The sequence below is a fragment of the Rhinopithecus bieti genome, unplaced genomic scaffold (genome assembly GCF_001698545.2).
Source record: "Rhinopithecus bieti isolate Rb0 unplaced genomic scaffold, ASM169854v2 scaffold_13259, whole genome shotgun sequence".
NCBI classification, from domain to species: domain Eukaryota; kingdom Metazoa; phylum Chordata; class Mammalia; order Primates; family Cercopithecidae; genus Rhinopithecus; species Rhinopithecus bieti.
Genome location: NW_016807544.1, coordinates 1615863 through 1639929, shown reverse-complemented (window position 1 = coordinate 1639929; position 24067 = coordinate 1615863). Strand labels below are relative to the sequence as shown.

Below are 24067 nucleotides of genomic sequence, written 5' to 3'. Positions count from 1 at the left end.
TAATTTTTAAATGAATTAAAACTTGGCGACAACAGGGCTTTCTGAGCAGCACATACTTCTCGCTCAAACACAGTCTCCACTGTCCCTAGTGCAACCCCAACCACGAGGCCCCCAGGGTCAGGTGCCACTTATCATCACACATGGATGGCTGTTTTGCTTTCAGAGAAAAGGAAATGTTATTTGGCATCCGGGTCTCTCTTGACAACAAGTCAGAGGACCCCATATTTCAAGAGAAATAGATATAAATGTATTTCTTTCTGGGAGTAAAAACTTTCTCTGTGTAATGTACAAACAAAACATGCTTTTGATTTGCAAAGATTACAACTTGTTACTATTGTGGAAGAAACCTCACTTGTTTCCCTCATTTCCTTTACCTAACTGGTCTTTTGAGTGTTTGAGTTTGCAACTCATTTTCAAAATGCATTTTCTTCCTTCCTTCATTTCACAAATAGTTCTTAAACAATTAGTATGAATCAGAATCTGTGATTGATGCTGAATCTACAACAGGAAATAAAAGAGTCCCTGCTTGTATGGAATGTATATTCTAGCAGAGGGAGACAGACAATATATAAATACATATAATGCAATGTCATGGTGATAAAGCTGTGATCAAAAATAGGGCAACTAAGACAATGAAGAGCAACGAGAAGGGACAGGGATTATTATTTTAGCTAGGGTGGTCTGAGATGGCTTTAACTATGAAGAGTTTATATTAGCCCTTACTCTGAAATCAAACCATTGTTTTAATAGCCAATTACAGTCATGCACCACGAGTCAGTGATGGACCACATATATGAAGGGGGTCCCATGAGATTATAACACCATATTGTTACTGTATCTTTCCCATGTTTAGATATATTTAAGTACAAAATACCACTGTGCTACAATTGTCTACAGTATTCAGTACAGTAACATGCTGCACAGTTTTTAGCCTAGGAGCACTACACCATACGGCCTAGGTGTATAGTAGGCTATACCATCCAGGTTGTGTAAGTACATTCTAGGGTGTTCACACAACAACAAAAATCACCTAATGATACATCTCTCCGAATGTATCCTGGTCATTAAGTGACACATGACTATTATCAGCACCTTTCATCTGAAAACTTTGCCATTATCCCTTTTTGCACCTATAAAATTTATTTCTGTTTCCCAAAGCCTGTCTCTTCCAGATCTGATAAAATGCTGTCTCTGAACTAAACTATAATGTACTTACTGTCTTCATCATCTATTTGCTACCAAATCTGACTTACAAAATCCCCTGCATTTTTTCCTAAACTATCTTTTAACATCTTTTATTGCCAATTTTCTATTTATTCCTATCATCTCCCCAATACAAGTGAAATGATCTCAAGGGTAGGGTCTCTGTTTATTCCCCACCTTGTGCTATATAAAAGAGCACAAGGACTATGGGGTCAGAAAAGATCTGAGTTTAAATCTTGGTTCCTCAATGACTTAGGGCAAGTAACTGAACCTCGTTTCCACTCGGTTCCTCATCTATAAAACAAGCGTAATACCACCTAACCCCTCTTAAAGGACTTTGACTTGCAAAAAGCTTAACAATGCTGATTGTTATTTTGTAAGATCAGCCCACAACCATATGACAGACCCATAATTTTGTAGGCTGAGCAAGTTTTCGTTTAGGCAACCATTTTTTATCAAGCATTTACTTGTGTATTGGTCTTGTGCTGGAGGTGGAGATAAAATTATAAACATAAATTATAAAACCAAAAAAAACCCCAAACAGACCAAAGCCCAGTGGAATGGACAAACATTAATGTAAAACTAGAAACTAGGATGACAGTCTCACTATATTAGGAATCTGAAGTAGATCTTGCCAGGTAAAATCAAGCAAGCAGTAAGAACGAGGGCTATAACCATGTGCACCTTGCATCTACACTCATACCAATCCATGTACCCACATTAGTCCATGAATTCCTACCAACACTAGCCCATCCTTCCTCCCCCACCCACAGCTGCCACTCTGCAACTCAATAACTCAGCAAACATTTACCAGACTCCTACTATGTGCCAAGCACTGTGAGAAACCCCAAGGATGCAGAGAAAAAAATAAAGCATGGGCTTACTCTATGTATCTGGCATAAGGCCTATCAATGCAGCAGCAGTCTCCTTTTTCACTTCTCTTCCTGCTGGTGATTAACGGCCTTTCACCTCCAGGAAACAGAGGCATCTTTGGCTACCACAAATATCTTGCCCACGCTGCCTTCTCCCACTCAGATGTCTGGGCCACTTGCTTTCTACAAGCCTCCTCAAATCTCAATGTGAGAATTATGGAGCAGAATTCTCAGAGACTTGGGAGCCCCTCAAATGCTGGACTAACACAGCAAGTCCTCAGGAACAGAAAATAAAAAGGAACCATTATCCTGAAATACTTATTTCTCAACAGACTCACTCTAAAAATTATTAGAAAACAGGAACTGTGCTGTGACAGTCCCATCTTCTTAAGTGTCTGTGCTTTCTATGCCCCATACTTCATACAGGGTCCTGCATTCTCCTCATGGTCACACATACTCAAAGGGTATTTTTTAAATTATTCTTTCACAGATGAGAAAACTAACGTTCAGAAACACAATTAATAGGATTTTTAAATGCCTGCTGTGCTCCTTTCAGAGCAAATAATAGCAGTTCTCTGTCCGGGCTCCAGGCTAGCCAGGTCTTCATAAGAGCAACACAGGTGCCTGGGGTATTTCCAAGAGAGTGCCACCACCAGTTCTCATCCATGCAGGAGACCTCACCTCAGCTGGCTTTGTAGAATGCATGCTTCCATGTGTGCAAGCAAATAGGCTCTTGGGTCAAGCAGATACTAGTGAATGAGTGAACTCTACCATGGACAGATCTAAAGGTGGCTTTCTCTTTGATAATCTAATCAAATCACTGTGAAATGCCAAGACAGCTAGCCTTTAAGACAATTCATTTGCATGGCCTGAGCTATTAATGAACAAGGATCTATTTTGTTCGTATCCAAATATTCACACTTTTTTTGAAGTTACCACACATAAAAATGGTGGTTCTTTGTACCACCTTATGTTACTAACACCTAAGTAGAAGGAAAAGATAAATTTTCTATAAAAAAAGGTAACCACATAAGGATAATCAAAAGTTCTAACTGGGGTATTTCAGCCAGCTAGAATCTCCTAGCTATCAAATATACACATTCAATGTCCCCAGAGGGAAGTGGTGAAGAACACCGCCCTTTGGTATCAGGAGGCCTGCATCTTACTTCTGATGCTACTTCACTTCGTGGATTTATGCAGGTTAATTTATTTCTCTAAAGTTTTAAATTTCTTCATTCATGAAATTGAGACCTATCTTACAGAGTGGTAGTAGGGTTCTAATGGGCATTGCTCTGCCTTTTTTCTTAGTGGGAGGGATGGGGGATGAGGAGAGGAGTGGGGAGATTGCTTGCTTTATCTGCTGCCTTGGTAATTGGGGTAATTAACAGTGAACCTCCCATTTTTCGAAATATGTGTATGTGGTAGAAAATAAATGGCCTCTTCCAGGCCTCAGAGAGGCAACGGTGAAGTATTTGGTAGGCTTTGTGGTTTGGAACATCTCAAGCAGGTATTTCCAGTTGTTATTTAATGTAACTCATTAGGTTTAATGTTCATTTTAACTGGCTACTTATAAGCATTTTTGCATTTTTTGCAATTTGAAGTAGTGTGGTCCATGAATGATTATAACTCTTATTACAGGCTTAATGTTTCCAAATTCTGGATGATTATTCTTTTGTCTTGACTACTCCAGAAAGATATTCCTCCATAAGAGAAAAGTAATATTGATTCAGCCAATGCTTACTGAACACCTATTGGCAGGTATATTTTGGGGCACTGGATGGATGGATGCAAAGAAAAGTCAAACAGGCATTTTGGCCTGTAAGGAGCTTACTGCGAAAGCCTGTGAAAAGTCAAACAGGCATTTTGGCCTGTAAAGAGCTTACTGTGATGTGTGACTGAGTGTCAACTTGATTGCATTGAGGGATACAGAGTATTGATCCTGGGTGTGTCTGTGTGGGTGTTGCCCAAAAGAGATTAAATATGTGAGTCAGTGGGCTGGGGAAGGCAGATCCACCCCTAATCTGGTGGCCACAATCTAATCAGCTTCCGGCAAATATAAAGCAGGCAGATAAACACGAAAAGGAGAGAGGACACAAGCCTCCTAGCCTACATCTTTCTCGCATGCTGGATCCTTCTTGCCCTCAAACATCTGACTCCAAGTTCTGCAATTTTGGGACCTGGACTGGCTCTCCTTGCTCCTCAGCTTACAGACAGCCTATTGTGGGACCTTGTGATTGTGTAAGTTAATACTTAATAAACTCCCTGAGATATATATGTCTTATTAGTTATATCCCTCTAAGAGAACCCTAATACAGATTTTGGTACCAGGAGTGGTTCTAGAGGAACAGAATATTAGGAATGGAGTTCTTTCGTTGGTTTTAGGTTTTCTGGAGTTGGCTGCTTAATATGATTAGACCCAAAAATGCTAAGGACTCTACTTCTAATGGTATAGAAAACACTGATAGTCCTTGGCAGAAACTGTTTAGAGAGTTATGCAAAATAAATGCATTTGACACTCCTGATTCACTGCTCGTGAGAGGCAAGGAGTTTAGTGACTCTGTACATAGTACATTTGACCATATGTGGAGAACCAAGGAACACAATGAAGCTGGTTGGTTGCTCCTAAGTTCAGTGAACAAAGTGATGAAAGAAAATCATTAACTCATGGTTTCTGTCTTCTGGCTTCAGAAGCAGATACTGAGCTTCAAATCTGCTAAGATTGAGCTTCAAATCTGCTAAGATTACCCTAAGTGAGAGTCTTATCTCCTGTAGAGAAAGAGCCAAAATTTTGGAAAAACAGACACAAGCTCTTAAAGGCAGCCCACTGTGAGTGAGCTGGAAATGCCTGATCTCCCTTGGCTTAATGTAGATGAAGGAATCCAAAGGCTTAGGGAGATTGGGGTGGTGGAGTGGATTAGTCCCTTTAGACCTACTCATCCCAGCTGGAAGGGTCCAGAAGACATACTCTTGACTGCATTGCAAAATAGACTTGGGAGGGCAGCACCTGCATCTTTGAAGAGCCCTGTAATTATTCTTCTCTGTATGTCAGATCTAATGGTGGGAACCACAGTCACTCAACTACAAAATTTAAATACAATGGGAATAATTGGATCCAGAGGTGGCAGGGGCCAGGTGGCAGGGGCCAAGTGGCAGCACTCCACCGTCAAAGGCAAGGTGAGCATAGCTACCATAATGGACAGCAGAGGCAAAGTGGCAATCAGAATAGTCTGACTCGTGTAGAGCTCTGGCATTGGCTAATCGTGGTGTTCCTAGAAGTGAAATTGATAGGAAGCCTACTGCATCCCTACTTCAATTATACAAACAGAAAACTTCTAGGTTGAGTGGACAAAAGACTAATTTGAATTATAAAAACAGAGAATCATGGCTCCTCAATCAATTTCCAGACTTGAGCCAGTTTAAAGACCCAGAACCCTTTGGATAAAGGGGTGGCTGGGTCCCCTTGAGGAAGGACCCCACTACATTACTGAAAATTTATGAAGTGGATCTTTGTCTCATCCTTCCCCAAGGAGACCTGTGGCCTTTTACCAGGGTAACTGTGCACTGGGGAAAGGGAAATGATCAGACATTTCAGGGACTACTGGACACTGGCTCTGAGCTTACACTGATTCCAGGAAACCCAAAACATCATTGTAGTCCTCTAGTTAAGCTAGGGGGTTATGGAGGTCAGATAATTAATGGAGTTTTAGCTCAGGTCCAACTTACAGTAGGTCTCTGGATTTAACCTGTGGTCACTGACCCAGTGCCAGAAAGCATAATTGGCATAGGCACACTTAGCAGCTGGCAGAACCCCCACATTGGCTCTCTGACTAGTAGGGTGAGGGCTATTATGGGGGAAAAGCCCAAATAGAAGCCATTAGAGATGTCTCTGCCTAGAAAAACAGTAAATCAAAAACAATATCACAAGCCTAGAGGGACTGCAGAGATTAGTGCCACCATCAAGGACTTGAAAGACGCAGGGATGGTGATTCCCACCACATTCCCATTTAACTCTCCCATTTGGCCTGTGCAGAAGACAGATGGGTCTTGGAGAATGGCAGTGGATTATCATAAGCTTAACCAAGTGGTGACTCCAATTGCAGCTACTGTACCAGATGTGGTTTCATTGCTTGAGCAAATTAACACACCTCCTGGTACTTGGTATGTAGCCATGGACTTGGCAAATGTCTTTTTCTCCATTCCTGTCCATAAGGCCCACTGGAAGCAATTTGCCTTCAGCTGGCAAAGCCAGCAATATACCTTTACTGTCCTACCTCAGGGGTATATCAGCTCTCTGGCTTTGTGTCATAATCTTACTCAGAGAGATCTTGATCGCTTTTCACTTCTGCAAGATATCACTCTGGTCCATTACATTGACGTAATGCTGATTGGATTCAGAGAACAAGAAGTAGCAAACACACTAGACTTATTGGTGGGACATGTGCAAGCCAGAAGAAATAAATCCAACTAAAATTCAGGGACCTTTCACCCCAGTAAAATTTCTAGGGGTCCAGTGGTGTGGGGCCTGTTGAGATATTCCTTCTAAAGTGAAGGATAAGTTGCTGCATTTGGCCCCTCCTACAACCAAGAAAGAGGCACAATGCTTAGTTGGCCTATTTGGATTTTGGAGGTACCACATTCCTTATTTGGGTGTGTTACTCAGGTCCATTCATTGAGTGACCCGAAAAGCTGCCCGTTTTGAGTGGGATCCAGAACAGGAGAAGGCTCTGCAACAGGTCCAGGCTGCTGTGCAAGCTGCTCTCCCACTTGGGCTATATGACCCAGCAGATCCAGTGGTGTTTGAGATGTCAGTGGCAGATAGGGATGCTGTTTGGAGCCTTTGGCAGGCTCCCATAGGTGAATCACAGTGGAGCCCTCTAGGACTTTGTAGCAAGACCCTGCCATCTCCTGCAGATAACTACTCTCCTTTTGAGATACAGCTCTTGGCCTGTTACTGGGCTCTGGTGGAAACTGAACATTTAACTGTGGGTCATCAAGTCACCATGCAACCTGAACTTCCTATCATGAACTGGGTGCTCTCTGACCAATCTAGCCATTGGTGGGTTGTGCACAGCAGCATTCCATCATCAAACAGAAGTGGTATATACTTGATCTGGCTCAAGCAGGTACTGAAGGCACAAGTAAGTTACACGAGCAAGTAGCTCAAATGCCCATGGTCTCCACTCCTGCCACCCTGCCTTCTCTCCCCCAGCCTGCACCCATGGCCTCATGGGGAGTTCCCTATGATCAGTTGACAGAGAAACAGAAGAGTAGGGCCTATTCACAGATGGTTCTGCATGGTATGCAGGCACCACCCGAAAGTGGACAGCTGTAGCACTACAGCCCCTTTCTAGGACATCCCTGAAGGACAGAGGTGAAGGGAAATCTTCCCAGTGGGCAGAACTTCGAGCAGTGCACCTGGTTGTGCACTTTGCATGGAAGGAGAAATGGCCCAATATGCGATTATATATCAATTCATGGGCTGTAGTCAATGGCTTGGCTGGATGGTCAGGGACTTGGAAGAAGGATGATTGGAAAATTGGTGACAAATTTGGGAAAGAGGTATGTGGATGGACCTTTCTGAGTGGTCAAAAACGGTGAAGCTATTTGTATCTGTATCCCATGCAAGTGCTCACCAACGGGTGACCTCAGCGGAGGAGGAGTTTAATAATCAGGTGAATAGGATGACCTGTTCTGTGGACTCACTTAGCCTCTTTCCCCAGCCACCCCTGTCATCACCCAATGGGCCCATGAACAAAGTGGCCATGGTGGCAGGGATGGAGGTTATGCATGAGTTCAGCAACATGGACTTCCACTCACCAAGACTGACCTGGCTATCACTGCTGAATGCCCAAATTGCCAGCAGCAGAGACCAGCACTGAACCCCCAATATGGCACTATTCCTCAGGGTGATCAGCCAGCTACCTGGTGGCAGGTTGATTATATTGGACCTCTTCCATCATGGAAAGGGCAGAGGTTCGTCCTCACTGGAACAGACATTTACTCTGGATATAGGTTTGCCTATCCTGCATGCAATGCTTCTGCCAAGACTACCATCTGTGGACTCACGGAATGCCTTATCCACTATCATGGTATTCCATGCAGCATTGCCTCTGAACAAGGCACTCACTTCATGGCTAAAGAAGTGAGGCAGTGGGCTCATGCTCATGGAATTTACTGGTCTTACCATGTTCCCCATCCTCCTGAAGCAGTTGGATTGACAGAAAGATGGAATGGCCTTTTGAAGTCACAATTACAATGCCAACTAGGTGACAATACTTTGCAGGACTGGGGCAAATTTCTCCAGAGGGCCGTGTATGCTCTGAATCAGCATCCAATATATGGTACTGTTTCTTCTATAGCCAGGATTCACAGGTCCAAGAATCAAGGGGCGGAAGTGGAAATGGCACCACTCACCATCACCCCTACTGAATTAGCAAAATTTTTGCTTCCTGTTCCCTCAACATTACATTCTGCTGGCCTAGAGGTCTTAGTTCCAGAGAGAGGAACGCTGTCACCAGGAAACACAACAATGATTTCATTAAACTGGAAGTTAAGATTGCCACCTGGACAGTTTGGGATCCTCCTACCTTTAAGTCAACAGGCTAAGAAGGGAGTTACAGTGTTAGCTAGGGTGATTGACCCAAACTATCAAGATGGAATCAGTCTACTACTCCACAGCAGAGGCAAGGAAGACTACATATGGAACACAGGAGACCCATTAGGGCATCTCTTAGCGTTACCCTGCCCTATGATTAAGGTCAACGGGAAACTACAACAGCCCAATCCAGGCAGGACAACAAATGGTCCAGACCCTTCAGGAATGAAGGTTTGGGTCACTCTACTAGGGAAAAAAAATCATGATCTGCTGAGGTGCTTGCTGTAGGCAAAAGGAATACTGAATGGGTAGAAGGTAGTCATCAATAACAGCTACGACCATGTGACCAGCTGCAGAAACAGAGCCTGTAATTGTCATGAGTATTTCCTCCTTCGTTTGTTAAAGACATGTTTGTGTACGTATACACTTGTGCTAAGAAAATATCTTTTTATTTCCTTTTCCTTTATCATGTGACATAAGATTTATTGACTTCATATCAGCCTTAAGTATTGTTAACTTTATGTAATAGTATTTGTGTTGGGGATTGGTGCATTTCTGGTTGTACGAAGGATAGTTGTATTTTGTTATGCACAATTATGACCTCATTATTGTCTTTATTTGAAGATTATGTATGATCTCAGGAGATGTATATGGGTTCAAGTTGACAAGGGGTAGCCTTTTGATGGTTAATACTGTTACCTTGATTGCATTGAGGGATACAGAGTATTGATCCTGGGTGTGTCTGTGTGGGTGTTGCCCAAAAGAGATTAAACATTTGAGTCAGTGGGCTGCAGAAGGCAAATCCACCTTTTATCTGGTGGGCGCAATCTAATCAGCTTCTGGCGAATATAAAGCAGGCAGAAAAACACAAAAAGGAGAGCTGAGCCTAGCCTCCCAGCCTACATCTTTCTCCCATGCTGAATGCTTCCTGCCCTCAAACATCCGACTCCAATTTCTTCAGTTTTGGGACTTGGACTGGCTCTCCTTGCTCCTCAGTTTACAGACAGCCTATTGTGGGACCTTGTGACCATGTAAGTTAATACTTAATAAACTCCCCTTTAGAGATATATATGACATATATACATATATATAGCATATATATGTATATATCTCATATGTAGCATATATGTATATATGTACATATATCATACATATGTACACACACACATATATATATATACTATTAGTTCTGTCCCTCTAAGAGAGCCCTAATACACTTACCCTCTAGTTTTCACTGTCACCAACCGAGTCAGCATCATCCAGGGACTTGTCAGATATGCACACTCTCGAGTCCCACTCCAGACAGAATCAGAGACTCTGGGGATGACTCTCAGGTGTTTCTGTGTTTGAACAAGCCCTGTTCAAGTAACATTCTCATGTCAAAGCAACAAATATATCATTAGCTTATTGAGTTAAATCTAAAAGTACCTTTTGCCCTTTAGGGAAACAGGCCCAGAGGTCACAGGAGAAGTTGGTGGAGCAACTGCAACCAGAACTCAGGTCTCCCGTCCACAATGGCCAATGACCTTTCTACTTCTTTTCTGATGTTTTAATCCCTAAATCTGATAGGAAGCCCCAAGCATTACCAGCCCAAAGTGCAAACACTGGTTTTCAAAGAGCAGAAAAAGAAAGAACCTCCTCTCTTTGAAAATTAGGACCACCAGGAAAAACTAATATCTGATCAAAATCATTCTGTAAACAAGCAGTCCCAAGCCTTTAATACATTTCCAAGTTATATTTACAAGTTACATTTTATAAAAATGTGTGGGGGAGGGGTGCTGGGTAGAAATAAATGACTAGAATAACATTTGGAAGAATATACAGTTAAAGATATGTTAATAGTGGCTCCCCCTCCATAGCAGATTATGGATAACCTTTATTTTTTTCTTTGTATTTTCCTGAATTGTTTTCAATAGCTAAATATTACTTTTGGAATCAGGGGAAAAGTTAAAATTGTTTTTTGAAATATTATATCCATATCACTCAACATGAAAGTTTATTTTGTAATTCTATTTCTTTCCATACAGCAGGATAGTGTGTGTATAGTAATTATTTATATCATGCCATATGTTACAATGAAGATGAAATTTGGTAAATATATTCCTTCCAGCTGGTACTGAAAATGAAGAGGTTAAATGCATTCCTAGGTTCAGAACACTATGAATTAAGCTAACTGTGAAGCTAAAGGAAAAATTAATCCCAGTATTGAGATCTCTGGAAGCATCCTTTTGAAAAACGTTTATGTGACACACAGCTCCTTATTCCCATCCCCCTGATATTTAACCCCTGGCACAAGACAGAATGTTCAGCAATTCCTGGCAAAGTCTTAGGAGTTCAGGGGATAAAATTCATGGGAGAAGATGAGAGACATAAGAAATGGAATGATCCTACTTTCACATAAAATTATGTCCCTGTAGACAATGAGACATCCAAAATTACTGGCAAATTTCATTGTCCACAATAACCTTAAATTTATTTTCTTTCTCAAGAAAGGTCTATTCACTTAAAAAACATCTATGTTGGAGATCTTATTCTGCAAATCCAAACTAAATAAATAATTAAAATGGACTCATTTAAATAAACATTTCTGCTACAAAAGCATTGTCGTAATGCTTCACTTGATAAGACGAATTTATTGCTTCAAAGAAAATCTAGTCTTGTTTTACTGAAACTCTCAGCAATATAAATTCAGTGAATGTTAACTGAAATTCCTTAAAGGAAATCGTAAGTAAAGATCCGCCAGAATAAATATATAAAAGGAAACACCGGTGGCCTCTCTCCTTCATCACAATACCTCCCAACAGCTGACTTTTCTAGAACTCACAGACTCTTTCAGGAAAGGCTGAGTTATTGGGAATAGACCCTCTCTACATATACATAGTTTATGGTGCCTGAGATCATATTTACAGGACAATTTAGCTTAACAGTGGTACAGTATCAAAGAACTCAGAATTTATCATCTTGGCTTTCCCTATTTAGCATGCAAGATTTGGCTTACAAAGATTTCTCTCTCAAGAGTCTCACCAAATGTCCCTCAGCCCTCTACTTTCCTTCACAGAGTAGTCCCACCCATTGAAAAAGTAATAAACTAAGAATAAAGAATATTCATCTTACAGAAAGTTTACCACCAACGTCCCAGTTCCCACTCCATGTAATTACCTATTTGCCTATGAAAATTGATATATAAGAGCCGTGTTGTCAACACAGTAAACCTAACAGTTCCCTTTCAGCTTACACTTTTTGACAGATCATACACACACAAACTTGTAGCTCATTCTCTAACTCCATTTTGATACTTACAAGCCCAGTTCTTCCATCTCTCACTTTCTCTGGAGAGAAAAGGGTCCAGTGGTAGGTTTTACCTAATCTCGATTATTTTTGCAGTTTTTCTTTGGTTAAAGGTATTGATCAGAACTCACCTCCCAAGCACTGATAATTCCAAGCCGACGAGACCCCAAATATCTTCAGTTTGTAACATAGAAATGCCACGGGTCTCAACGAGAGAGAAGGAAAATAACGTTCCTACTCCGTCAAATTAAGAAAAAAAGAAAGAAAGAAATACAGCAGCTTTCATTCTGAACAAAATTAAATTTTCTGGGTCACTTTCCCTGTCTCACTGGGCCACTTTTTTACGCAGCCTGCCGGTGACTGTAAACACGGTCTCTTCACTCCTCACGCAACCAGTTCAGTTGTCATCCTCTCCAAGCGAATGGCCACGGCGTCCTTTGCTAGCGCAGTTCCCAAACAACAAACCTCCCCACCCGCCCCTGCCCTCCACACCTCACCGCGGAGACTCGCTTTCTTTTCTTCCAAACCACAAATGGGCGAGCTTGTTCAGAGAAAAAGTTAATGAATGCCTGATTTACAGGCAAAGCTGCCCTACCTGCGATCACAACATCGGAAGACTGGAAGTACCTAAAAGCGCCATCCTCTGCGCTCTCGTCCCCGTCGGTGTGCGCTTCACACCCAGAAACCCAGGAACATGATTTATATGCAGACCTGCACCCATCCCACACAAGTCCACACGCCAGCTTGCCTAACCACTTATGTAAGCTCGTGCTTCCACAGTCCCAAACTGCAGACACACACACACGGGCACCTGTCACGCATCTGAAATGGACAAGCACCCACACCCAGGAGATGAAATCAACACATATTAACGGGGTGGGGAGGGAGGATACTGTTTTAAATCATGTTTTCCCCCATTTGTTTCTTGCCCATTTTTTGTCACAACTACAATTACCTTAGCAACCAAAGAATTGCCGTGACTCTCCCTCGGGCTCCCGAATTTCTCCTAAAGCCAACCTTGCGCCAGGTTCATGATAAAGCTGGAGAAGCCCAGGGAACCGGGGACGGGCAGCCTCTTGGGGGCGGAGGGGAAGTCTAGTCCGTCTCCGCGCCTCTCCCCACAGCCTCTCCTCCTCTTTCCGAGTTTCCGTGGTGGCGAGCGCAGGGTCTCAGCGAGAGGAAAGCGAAGTCCCGGGCCCGCGAGGACGCGCGGCGGGTCGCATGGTGCCAGGTCGCAGGGCGCACAGGGTGTCTCCGGCGCGCACCGGGCTGGCCTGGCTCTCCGCGCTCCCGGGGCTGTTCGCCGCTCGCCCGCTCTGCCCGGCCCGGGCCGGGCAGGGTGCGCGGAGGTCGGTCGTCCCCTCGGCGCCCGCGGCTCCCGGACTGTAGGAACGCGGCGCCCGGGCGGAGCTCTCGCGCCTGCAGGGCCGAGCGCAAGGAGCTGCCCAACTCGCGAAGCCGTTCAGCTCGCCGGCCCGCGAGCTGTCTGCAGCGGCGCCCGCTGTCGGATGCCGAGCGGAGCTGCAGCCCCGTGTCCCGCGCACCTGGGCGCCGGCACCTGGACCCGGACCGCGTGCTGCAGGGAGGGGCCGGCGGGCGGGGACCGGCACCTGAGCGGGTCCCGAGGGCGCCGCCGCCCGGCTCACCTGTTCCCAGAGCCGAGGAAGGCGCAGACCGTGATTTGCCGGAGGAGGAGAAAACCTAGAAATTCCTCATCCTCGAGAAGCCGTGGACAAAACCGAGAGACTGGCTCGACTGGGCGGAGACTCCTTTGATCAATTCCAAACTGGCCCCGTCCGTAAACTTCAGCGGCGTCAAGGTTCTCTTAGGGATTCCCGGTCCGGGGTGAGGCAGCTTCTGAATCTCCGTCACTGACGTGTTGCTGGCGCCCTCTAAATTAAAACGGGACACCGCGATCGTCAGCGATATTGTTCCTAATCTCGTCATTTTTATTTATTCAACATACACACCACAAGCTGCATTTGGAGTATTATAGGATGATTCCTATCTGGAACACTACAAAAGAACTTTCGAGAAAATTAACTCTCAAATATTCTTGGGGGAAGAAGAAAAAAGTTGAAGACAGAAAATGAGAAAATAACTTGAACTGATGCCTTTCTTTAACGTGGGAGTTTTGAAATGCGATGTGTAGTTAAATTCAGGAAGTTGCAGGTGGAAAGAGGACACGACCATTAGTGCTGGACGGTAACCATGGGATTTATGTGCAATATCGATGCTATCAATATCAAGAATAAATTTGAGATTTTGTCCTGAATTGTAGTATGTCACCAGAAAAGGGGAAAAATACTTGAAATAAAATACCTAAATGCCTTTAAGGACGGATGACCTGGACTCCTCATTCACATGGGTCCAGAAGTTAAAGAGTAAAGTCTTCTTCCCAAATTGTATCTTTTCCCACCATTCTACATTGATTAATGGATGTATTCATTCTTTCCTTCAATAGACAAATAGCACCTGCTCTGTGTTAGACCCTCTTCTAACATTAGAAATGGATAATAAAGGAAGCAGCCTGTGCCCTGAAGCCTTAGTGTCGAATGGGATAATACACAAGCAGACATGTGTGTTATGGTAGGCTTAGTCCACGAGAAGAGCCACAGAAACGGTGTGGGGGGAACCTACAACCAAGAGATGCCATACCCAGCCTAGTGAGGAAAATAGAATTGTAACAGATGTCCCAGTTAGTTATTAAAGCTGAAATATAAACTATTTCCTTCCTCAGGCTCAATACTTGGCTCAAGCCAGTTGTGGACCTGGCTGTGGCAGTTTGTCACAGTTAAAGAATAGGCCGTGCATGGAGCGAAAGGTAGTGACTAGGTGAACTTCGGCTTTGAAGAGTGCTGCATTTTTTTTTTTTTTTTTTTTTTTTTTGAGACGTAGTTTTGCTCTTGTTGCCCAGGCTGGAGTGTGGTGGTGCAATCTCGGCTCACTGCAACCTCCGCCTCCCAGGTTCAAGCGATTCTCCTGCCTCAGCCTCCCAAGTAGCTGGGATTACAGGTGCCTGCCAGCTAATTTTTTGCGTGTTTTTAATAGAGATGGGGTTTCATCGTGTTGGCCAAGCTGGTCTCGACTTCCTGACTTCAGGTGATCCACCCACCTTGGCCACCCAAAGTGCTGGGATTACAGACTTGAGCCACCATACCCAGCCGGAGCTCTGCATTTCTGAGGCTAGCAGTTCCTTGAGGGCTGAGTAGAGTGTAAAGGAATAATTCTGTGGAAGTATGAACAGCAGGCTCCACGCTCATCAGAAGAAAGTCTTACTGTGTACTTCTCTTTAAAAAAAATGTGAAATCAGATATTTATAGGAATTAAATATGTATTTTCATATTGATACATTTTGTGTATTATATGGGATTCCTGATATATCTATGTAGTGTGGTTTATTATACATATCTGATTTCATATATATGTGTATATATGTGGGGGTATTTTATATATGTGTATTAATAGAGACAGGACACACTTTTTTGCTGACATGGCCAAGAGATTGGTTTACGTGCTAGGGAATTGAGCCAACAAGTAGATACATTAAGAAAATTGGAGCTGGTCATCTCACTGCTGGAGAAGGGAATTACCAATATAGAAAGGAAAGAGATCAAAACATAAGTGTATATGTGTCTGTATATGGTGATATATTTCCTAGGTTTGTCGACTTAGAAGGCCTAAAAGTAATGGCACCCTGGTAGCAATGAACACACCTAACACTCAGACCTTGGTTTCTTAATACCATCCTCCACTAAAAGGAACCATGGTTCCTTGGTATAGTGGATGAAACTAGAATAATCTGTTGTGCAAGGAAATGAGAAAGTACTTAAAGAATTATGGAGACAGGTCAAAAGAATACAGAAGTCAGCTTGAAGGGATTCCTGTTAGCCAAATCTTGGATAATTTAAGGAGTAAAATGGTTAATAACAAATTTAACCCTTTGAGTAAAATAAGAGTCCATGAGTCCGTGCTGGTAGAAACACTGAAGGGAACTCTATAGTAGAATGCAACTAATAAATGAAGAAGAAAAGACAGAATTAGAAAACCACCATTTGGCAACCACCATCTTAATAATTGATTCAGGCCAGAATCATCAATAGATACTAAAATTGGTGGGTAAATTTTGATGAGGAACAGGATATTTACATAGTCTCAAAGTATATCTCTAAAAATGTTCATTAATACATCATTAATTAAGTACAGCATACTTATTACCTAACATGCAGCTGTAATACTTGGGAGATATCATCTTAATCAGCTGGTAAAATTTTACATAAATGAAAACCAATGATGGGACAAATCAGCCTTGTGCTGCATCCTGATATGATATGCTGAGAATGCAGTGTCACTTCTTATGCATAAATAAGGATAAAACATCAGATAAATGCAAATTGAAAGAAAAATCAAGTAACTGGCCCGTATTCTTTAAAAATGTCAAGACTATGATAGTAAAGATTGTTCCAGATTGAAGGATGCTAAAGAGATGAGACAACTAAATGCAGCACGTGATCTTGAATGGGATCCAAAACCTATAAATGACTTTTGTGGCACAATCAGTGGATTCTGTGGATTCGATGGATTAAATGGGATCATTGTTATTTTCCTGATATTGTACTCAAGGCATGTAGTAGAGTGTTCTTGTTTTTAGGAAGGACAAACTGAAATATGAAGTGGTAAAGGGGTATCACATCTGCAACTTACCCTCAGAAGATGGTAAGGGAGCTCTTTGAATCATTTTTGTAGCCTTTGTAATTACTTATAACATTTCAAAATGAAAGGTTAAAAACATACATTAAAGTATAATTGTTTTTATGAAATTAAAAAAAGTGTCTTCCCTTTTCTAAAATGATCACCATGGGTTTATTTTAAGATATCAACTCATGACTGGCTGTACTAAAAATATGAATTGATCTATTACTTTGTGAATATATACAATAATGTGATTCAGCCCAAAATTTTGTTCATCCATTCAGCAATTACTTATTAAGGACACACTGCATGCAAGGATCCTGAAATTCATCTAAAGTATCAAGTGAAATAATATTTATAGGTAAAACCCTGATTGTTTTGATTACTTCATTATCAAGTGAGGAGTTGCAGGAAAGTGTGTAATAGAATTGATCGTGGTATAGCTCTCAAAACGGGTGATAAATTGAACAGAAGAATAGAAACAAGTTGTCAATTTAGTTTCAATAACTTCATTGACAGGCCAAGGTAGAAAACTATTGTGTCAATGCATTTGGTGCATGTATTGATAGTGGTGGCTTTGGGGAGGATAATGAGTTTTTGGGTCGTGTGGCCCATTGACCAAGACTGCATATTCATGACATTTGACAGCTGATGATACTTTTCCTCAAACTCCCACATTTTCTTATTTTCACTCTTAAGTGTATTCTTCTGAGAGCTAAGGACTTTTTTCTTTGCGTTTTGGCAATAAAAGGAGAAAAGATTCCGGGTCACTTTTGCTTCATGTTAAATCCTGAAAGAAAATAAATGTCTGATTAGACATGTTAGAAATTGGTTCTTTCAGAGCAAGGCTCAAAGGGCACAGAATTAGTAACACCTGGGCTACTTGTTAAACCTTAGCAATAAAGATTATTGAACAACCAGGTGCAGTGGCACACACCTACAATCCCAGCTAACTCAGAAAGCTGAGGCAGGAGGATCGCATGAGTACAGGAGTTTGAATCCAGCCTAGGAAACACAGTGATACCCTGTCTCTAAAATATTAAAAATAAACAAATTGGATCTGTTTCTTAAATAGATGGTAATCATTTCTGAGGTTAAAAACAAAAAGATTCTTGAACTTCATCTCAGACCTGATAAGTCACAATTTCTAGTGATGGAACTGGGGCATCTACTTTTGAACAAGAATTTGTGAGTCACAGCCTGTGGTGTCCTTCCTTCATAGAATGCCCAGCATTTCTGTTACCACTAATTGCATAATCCCCATCTCAAGAAGAGTGTATGGCAAGCAAATTGATTACAGTGCAAAGTGGATTTTTTTTCTCTTTGCAATGTGAAGTGGATTTTTTCTCTTTTCAGTATTAGCACTTGATCTACAGTTTTGAAAACCATGTGTCTGAGAATGAATGTGTTTATATCACAGTGCTAGAATAGTTATGCTTTCAGACTTGGATATAATGTTATATCAGAGTGCAATGCATATTTACAGAGTCCCATGCTTAATAATCAGAGTGCAGGGATGTGTATATGTACAGCCAATACACATGGGATAAAATCTACATCAACAATAACAAGTTTTTAAAAACCTACACCAGGCCCAAAATAACCATGGGCTGCTGTTCACGCCAATTGTTTGGACTGAGCTTCTTTACCTAGGCATCTCCTAGACACTCTCATGCACTGCCTTCCCGAAGCTTGTAGTCAGAATTATCACAGAATAGGCAGGTACGCACGTAATATGACTTGAAAAGTGGACAGGTCTCCTTAACCAAAAATATCCGACTTCTGTCCCCTTCCTGCTAGATGCTGGGATTTCTACAGTTGATAATCAGTGACAGGCATATTTGGTTAGGACCATGGTAAATAGGCAGGGGATATACTTCAATAAGAAGGATCCCTTATAGAGTCAATATGTGTCCATTGAAACCCTATAAAAAGTCCTAGTCGTATATGACCACAGGTAACCCAAAAAGCTAAGGACACTAAAATTAAATGCATAATACCCTGGAAAACAAGAGAAAGCCTTTTTCTTAAGGAGAACTATATTCTAATTAATTTAAGTCCTTTTGCTGGTATTTGAGAACCAGAGTTCAACTCACATGGTATTGTCAGCCCTCTTACAAGTCCTATATTTTCCAGCTCTTCATTGATATTCTTTTCATTTTCTTCTTTTCATTTTTGAGACAGAGTCTCACTCTGTCACTCAGCCTGGAGTGCAATGGCGCGATCTCGGCTCACTGCAACCTCTGCCTCCTGGGTTCAAGTGATTCTCCTGCCTCAGCCTGCCAAGTAGCTGGGACTACAGGCATGCACCACCACGTCTGGCTAATTTTTGTATTTTTAGTAGAGTCAGGGTTTCGCCATGTTGGCCAGACTGGTCTCGAACCCCTGACCTCAGGTGATCCACCCACCTCAGCCTCCCAAAGTGCTGGGATTATAGGCATGGGCCACAGCGCCCAGCCTCTTCACTGATATTCTAAAGAACATAGAAATGAAATTTGTAAGATAATTTGAAATCAGTATGCCTCCAACTTTGCTTTTTTCCCTCAAGATTGCTTTGACTATGTAGAATCTTTGTGCTTCCATATGAGTTTTTAAGTTGTGTTTTTCTATTTCTGTGAAAAATACCATTGGAATTTTGATAGTGATTGTGCTGAATCTGTATATCACTTTGGGTAGCATATACATTTTGACAATATTAATGTTTCTAATTCATGAACATGAGATATCGTTCCATTTATTTGTGTCTTCTTCAATTTATTTTTATCAATGCTTTATAGTTTTCTATGTACAGATCTTTTACCTCCTTGGTTAAGTTTATTTGTAAGCATTTTATTCTTTTTGATGCTATCATAAGTGGGATTGTTTCATTAATTTATTTTTTGATAGATCATCATTAGTATATTGAAATGCAATTGATTTTTATGTGATTTTTTGTAAGCTATAGTAATCAAGACAGTATGGTACTGTCATAAAGACAGACACAAAGACCAATGAAACGAAAAGGAAGCCCGGAAATAAACCTAATAATATAATATAATATAAAGTCATCTAATTTTTGACAAAGGCCCCAAGAAAATGCACTGGGAAAAAGGAGAATCTCTTAAATAAATGGTACCGGGAAAACTGGACATCCACATGGAAAAGAATGAAATTGGACCCTTATCTTACACCATAGACGAAAGTCAACTCAAAATGGATTAAAGACCTAAACATAGACCAGAAACTGTAAAACTCATAGAAGAAAGCATAGAGGGAAAGCTCCTTGACATTGGCCTAAGCAATAAGCTTGTTGGATATTATACCAAAGGCTCAGGCAACAAAGGCAAAAATAAACAAGTGGGACTATATCAAACTAAAAGGCTTCTGTAAAGCAAAGGAAACAATCAGCAAGGTGAACAGGCAACCTATGGAATGGGAGGAAATATCTGCAAACCTCATGTCTAATAAGGGGTTAATATTCAAAATGTATTAGGAACTCAAACAATTCAATAGCAAGAAAACAATCTGATTAGAAAATGAGCAAAGAACTTGAATAGACATTTTTTTAAAAAGACATAAAAATGGCCAACCAGTATATGAAAAGAATATTCAACATCATTAAATCATCAAAGAAATGCAAACCGAAACCACAATGAGCATCACCTCCTGCCTATTAGAACAGCTATCATAAAAAAAGACAAGTGTTGGCAAGGATGTGGAATAAAGGGTATACTGTTGGTAAGAATGTAAACTAGTAGAACCATTATGGAAAACGTGTGAAGATTCACTTAAAAATTAAAAATAGAACTGCCATATGACCCAGCAATCCCACTACTTGGTATCTACTGAAAACAAATAAAATCCATGATGCTGAAGAGGTATCTGCAGTGCCATGTTTATTGAAGCATTGTTAACAATATTCTGGTTATGGAAATGTTTAAGTGTCCATCAGTGGATGAATGGATAAAGAAACTGTTATTATATAGATTTAGATATATAGACATATATATTCCATATACATGGAATGTTTTTCAGCCTTAAAAAAGGAGTTTCTGTCATTTGCTACTATATGAATGAAACTGAAGGACATTATTCTAAGTAAAATAAGCTAGACATAGAAAGGAAAATGTTGCATGATCTCACTTATATGTGGAATCTTTAAAAAGTCAAATACATAGAAACAGAGAGTATAACAGTGGTTACCAAGGGCAGGTGGGGGGCATTGAAATGGGAAGATGTGGGTCAAAAGGGACAAAATAGCAGTTATGTAGGATGAGTACATCTAGGAGTCTAATGTACAGCATGAGGGCTATTATTGTCTCGTGCACTGGAAATTTGCTAAGAGAGCAGATTTTAGGCACTTTAACCAAGCACACCAAAAAGGTAACTAGGTAGGTGCTGGAAATGTGAATTTGCTTGACTGTAGTAATGATACTTTATGTATGTATATTACAACATCATGTTGTACACCTTAAACATAGAAAAAAAATTTAATTACAAAACTACCAGCCTGGGCAACATGGCAAGGCCCCATCTCTACAAAAATTTTAAAAATTAGATGGGCATAGTGGCATAAGCCTGTTGTCCCAGCTACTGGGGAGGTTGAGGTGGGAGAATCACTTGAGCCCAGGAGGTCGAGGCTGCAGTAAGCCATGATTGCACCACTGCACTCCAGCCTGGGCAACACAGCAAGGCACTGTCTCAAAAAATAAATGAATGAATGAATGAATAATAAATAAATAATAGGAAGAAATTTCTGCCATTTCCCCAAACAAAAGCCTGGGCAGGTTACCCTGTCTCTCAAGACAACAGAACTATTCCCTGTGTAGATCATGAAGGTTTCCTGCAATGTCCTTTGTCCCTTCTTGCACCATCTCCCAAGACCCAGAGGTAGTTTTCTCTTTAATCTGTAGAACATTTTAATGCTCCCCCAAAAAGTTCCCTCATTCCCCTTTGGATCCAGTCACCTCCCTCCTCCCTGGCCCCTGGTGACTACTGATCTGTTTTCTGTCACTATGGTTTTGCTTTTTCTAGACTGTCATGGAAATTGAATCCTGCAGTATGCAGTCTTTTGTGTCAGGCTTCTTTTACTTGACATGATGTCTTTTTAAATTCACTCATGATGTCGCACGTATCAGCAGTTCATACATTTTTATTGCTGAGTAGTGCTCCCTGTACAGATATATCGCAACTTTAAAAAAAAAATAGATGTGGGGTCTTGCTATGTTTCCCAGGCTGGACTCAAACTCCTGGGCTCAATCAATCCTCTCACCTCAGCCTCCCAAGTAGCTGGGATTACAGGTGTACAGCACCATGCCAGCTCTATCACAATTTTTTTAATCCATGCCTGGCTTCTTTTGATAACTATCATACTTCTGATTTGTGCTACGCCTAGGAGGCCATGCTCCATTTATACTTTGCCTATACACAAAATATATAGACTCTGTAGTAGCCACTGTTTGTTGTCTACCACACCCATTCCCTTTCCCATCCCCATCCCGAACAATTCTCTACTCACTCCTTTGCTGGTTTATCCTCCTTCTAGAAGCCATCACTCAGAGAACACCTAATCCCACCTCCACTAGAGTGGATCTTCATTAGGCTAAGCTAATCATGGCTGTTCCATTTCTGTGGCCGTGATACAGAATTATGACCCATAAAAATTGATAGAAAAATATGCTGGGGCTTTTGGAAAAGGCTTCTGAGCTTTTAGTCCTTGCTCTCCTGTTCTCTTTAGTCCTGCCATCTCCTGATTCTGGGATCAGGAACTTATTCACATAGGAACCCCAGAAAGCTAAACTCTAGCAAGATCTTCAATGGGTTTTCTGAAATGGAATTTTGAGAACTATAACATCTAGGTTCCTTTTTTTGTTTGCTTGTTTTGTTTTGTTTTGTCTTCCCATCACATTTGCTTCTGTGGCAAACAAACAAAAAGAGCATGGTACAGTCTACAAAATACCTGGCCAGTACTGTTCAAAACTGCCAAGAACATAGTAATTTTTTTAAAAGACGAAGAAATTAACACAGACTGAAGGAGACTAAGGAGATATGATAACTAAATGCAATGTACTATCCTGGATTGAATCTGGAACAGAAAAATGGCATTAGTAGAAAAACTAGTAATATCTAAATGAAATCTGTAGTTTAGTTAACTATATTGTACCTGTATCAATTTCTTAGATTTTGGCTAATGTACTATGGTTATGTAAAATGTTAACACAGGCCATGATGAAGACTTTGGATGTTCTTTTAGGTGTGAGGGAAAGCTGTTGGGGGTGTTTAAGCAAGAGACTAACACAACCATATGTATTATTCCCATTCTAGCTGCTGTGTTTAGAGTATACCATAGGGGAGAGAAGAGTAAGGATTGTGGCTGTTGTGGTAATCCAGCATGGTGAGGGATGATGGTGTTTTGTCTTGGGTTACAGTGACAGAGGAGAAAGTAATGAGAAACTGTCAAGTTCAGAATAACATTTAGCTGATAAAACTTGTTGATAAATTAGATGAGGATTGTGAGAGGAAGAGAGGAGTCAAAGATGATTCCAACCTTATAACTTGGGAAAATGATACTGCCGTTGACCAAGCTCAAGAACAACGAGATGGAGCAGGTTTGCTGGAGAACAGCACTTGGTCTGGAACCCTGTCGGGTCTGACATATCTGTTGGGAGGTGGCATATTCATTTCAGTGCTTTGGGAAAGATGAGGACTAGGAATATAAATTAGGTGGGATTTAAAGCCACAGAACTAAGAAAAATTCCTGTGGCAGTGACAGTGTCTACAGAGAGCAAAACAGGGTGAAAAAACTTGGGAGAATCCACCAAGCATATACTGTGTGTTAAATTACACATACGGACACAGACACAGATATCCTGATACAAGCCCATGGGCTCTTCCATCCTATCAAAAATCGCTTTTGTAGTCCCTCTTATGAGATATTCAGCTGGGGCATCAGGAACTGATGCTTTAGAAAACCTTTATATCTGCATAACTGAAACTTTGTATCCTTTAACCAATGTCTTCCAATTTCTCCCATCTCCCTACCCTCTGGCAACCACCATTCTTCTCTCTGCTTCTCTGAGTTTGACTTTTTTAGATCCCACATAACGTGAGATCATGCAGTATTTTTCTGTGTCTGTCTTATTTCATTTAGTATAACGTCTGCCAGAGTCATCCACATTGTCCACATTGTGTTACAAATGACAGGATCTCCTTTGTTAGGGCTGTATAATATTCCATTGCATATTTCTTTTTTTATATACAACCTTAGGTTGTATATAAAACACTTAGGTTTAATATATATATTAAGTGTATTGAGTATATATAAAACACTTAGACACTTAAGTTGACTCCATATCTTGGCTATTGTGTATGATGTTGCAATAAACATGGGAGCATAGCTATCTCTTCAAAATACAAATTCCATTTCCTTTGGTTATAT

General features: G+C 41.2%; 1 protein-coding gene across 4 annotated transcripts in view; it reads right to left on the bottom strand.

Annotated features, from left to right (window-relative positions):
* Positions 1–13796, bottom strand: part of RGS6 (regulator of G protein signaling 6) — a 633548-nt gene extending 619752 nt beyond the window's left edge. For 2 of the 4 annotated variants that reach the window (XM_017882774.1, XM_017882777.1), the window contains exon 1: positions 12554–12818. The gene's annotated coding sequence lies outside the window, so the exon portion shown is untranslated. Of the gene's footprint in view, positions 1–12553; positions 12819–12913 lie in introns of those variants that run through there. The other 2 variants (XM_017882775.1, XM_017882778.1) reach the window with 2 other exon arrangements.
* Positions 13797–24067: the final 10271 nt, after the last annotated feature.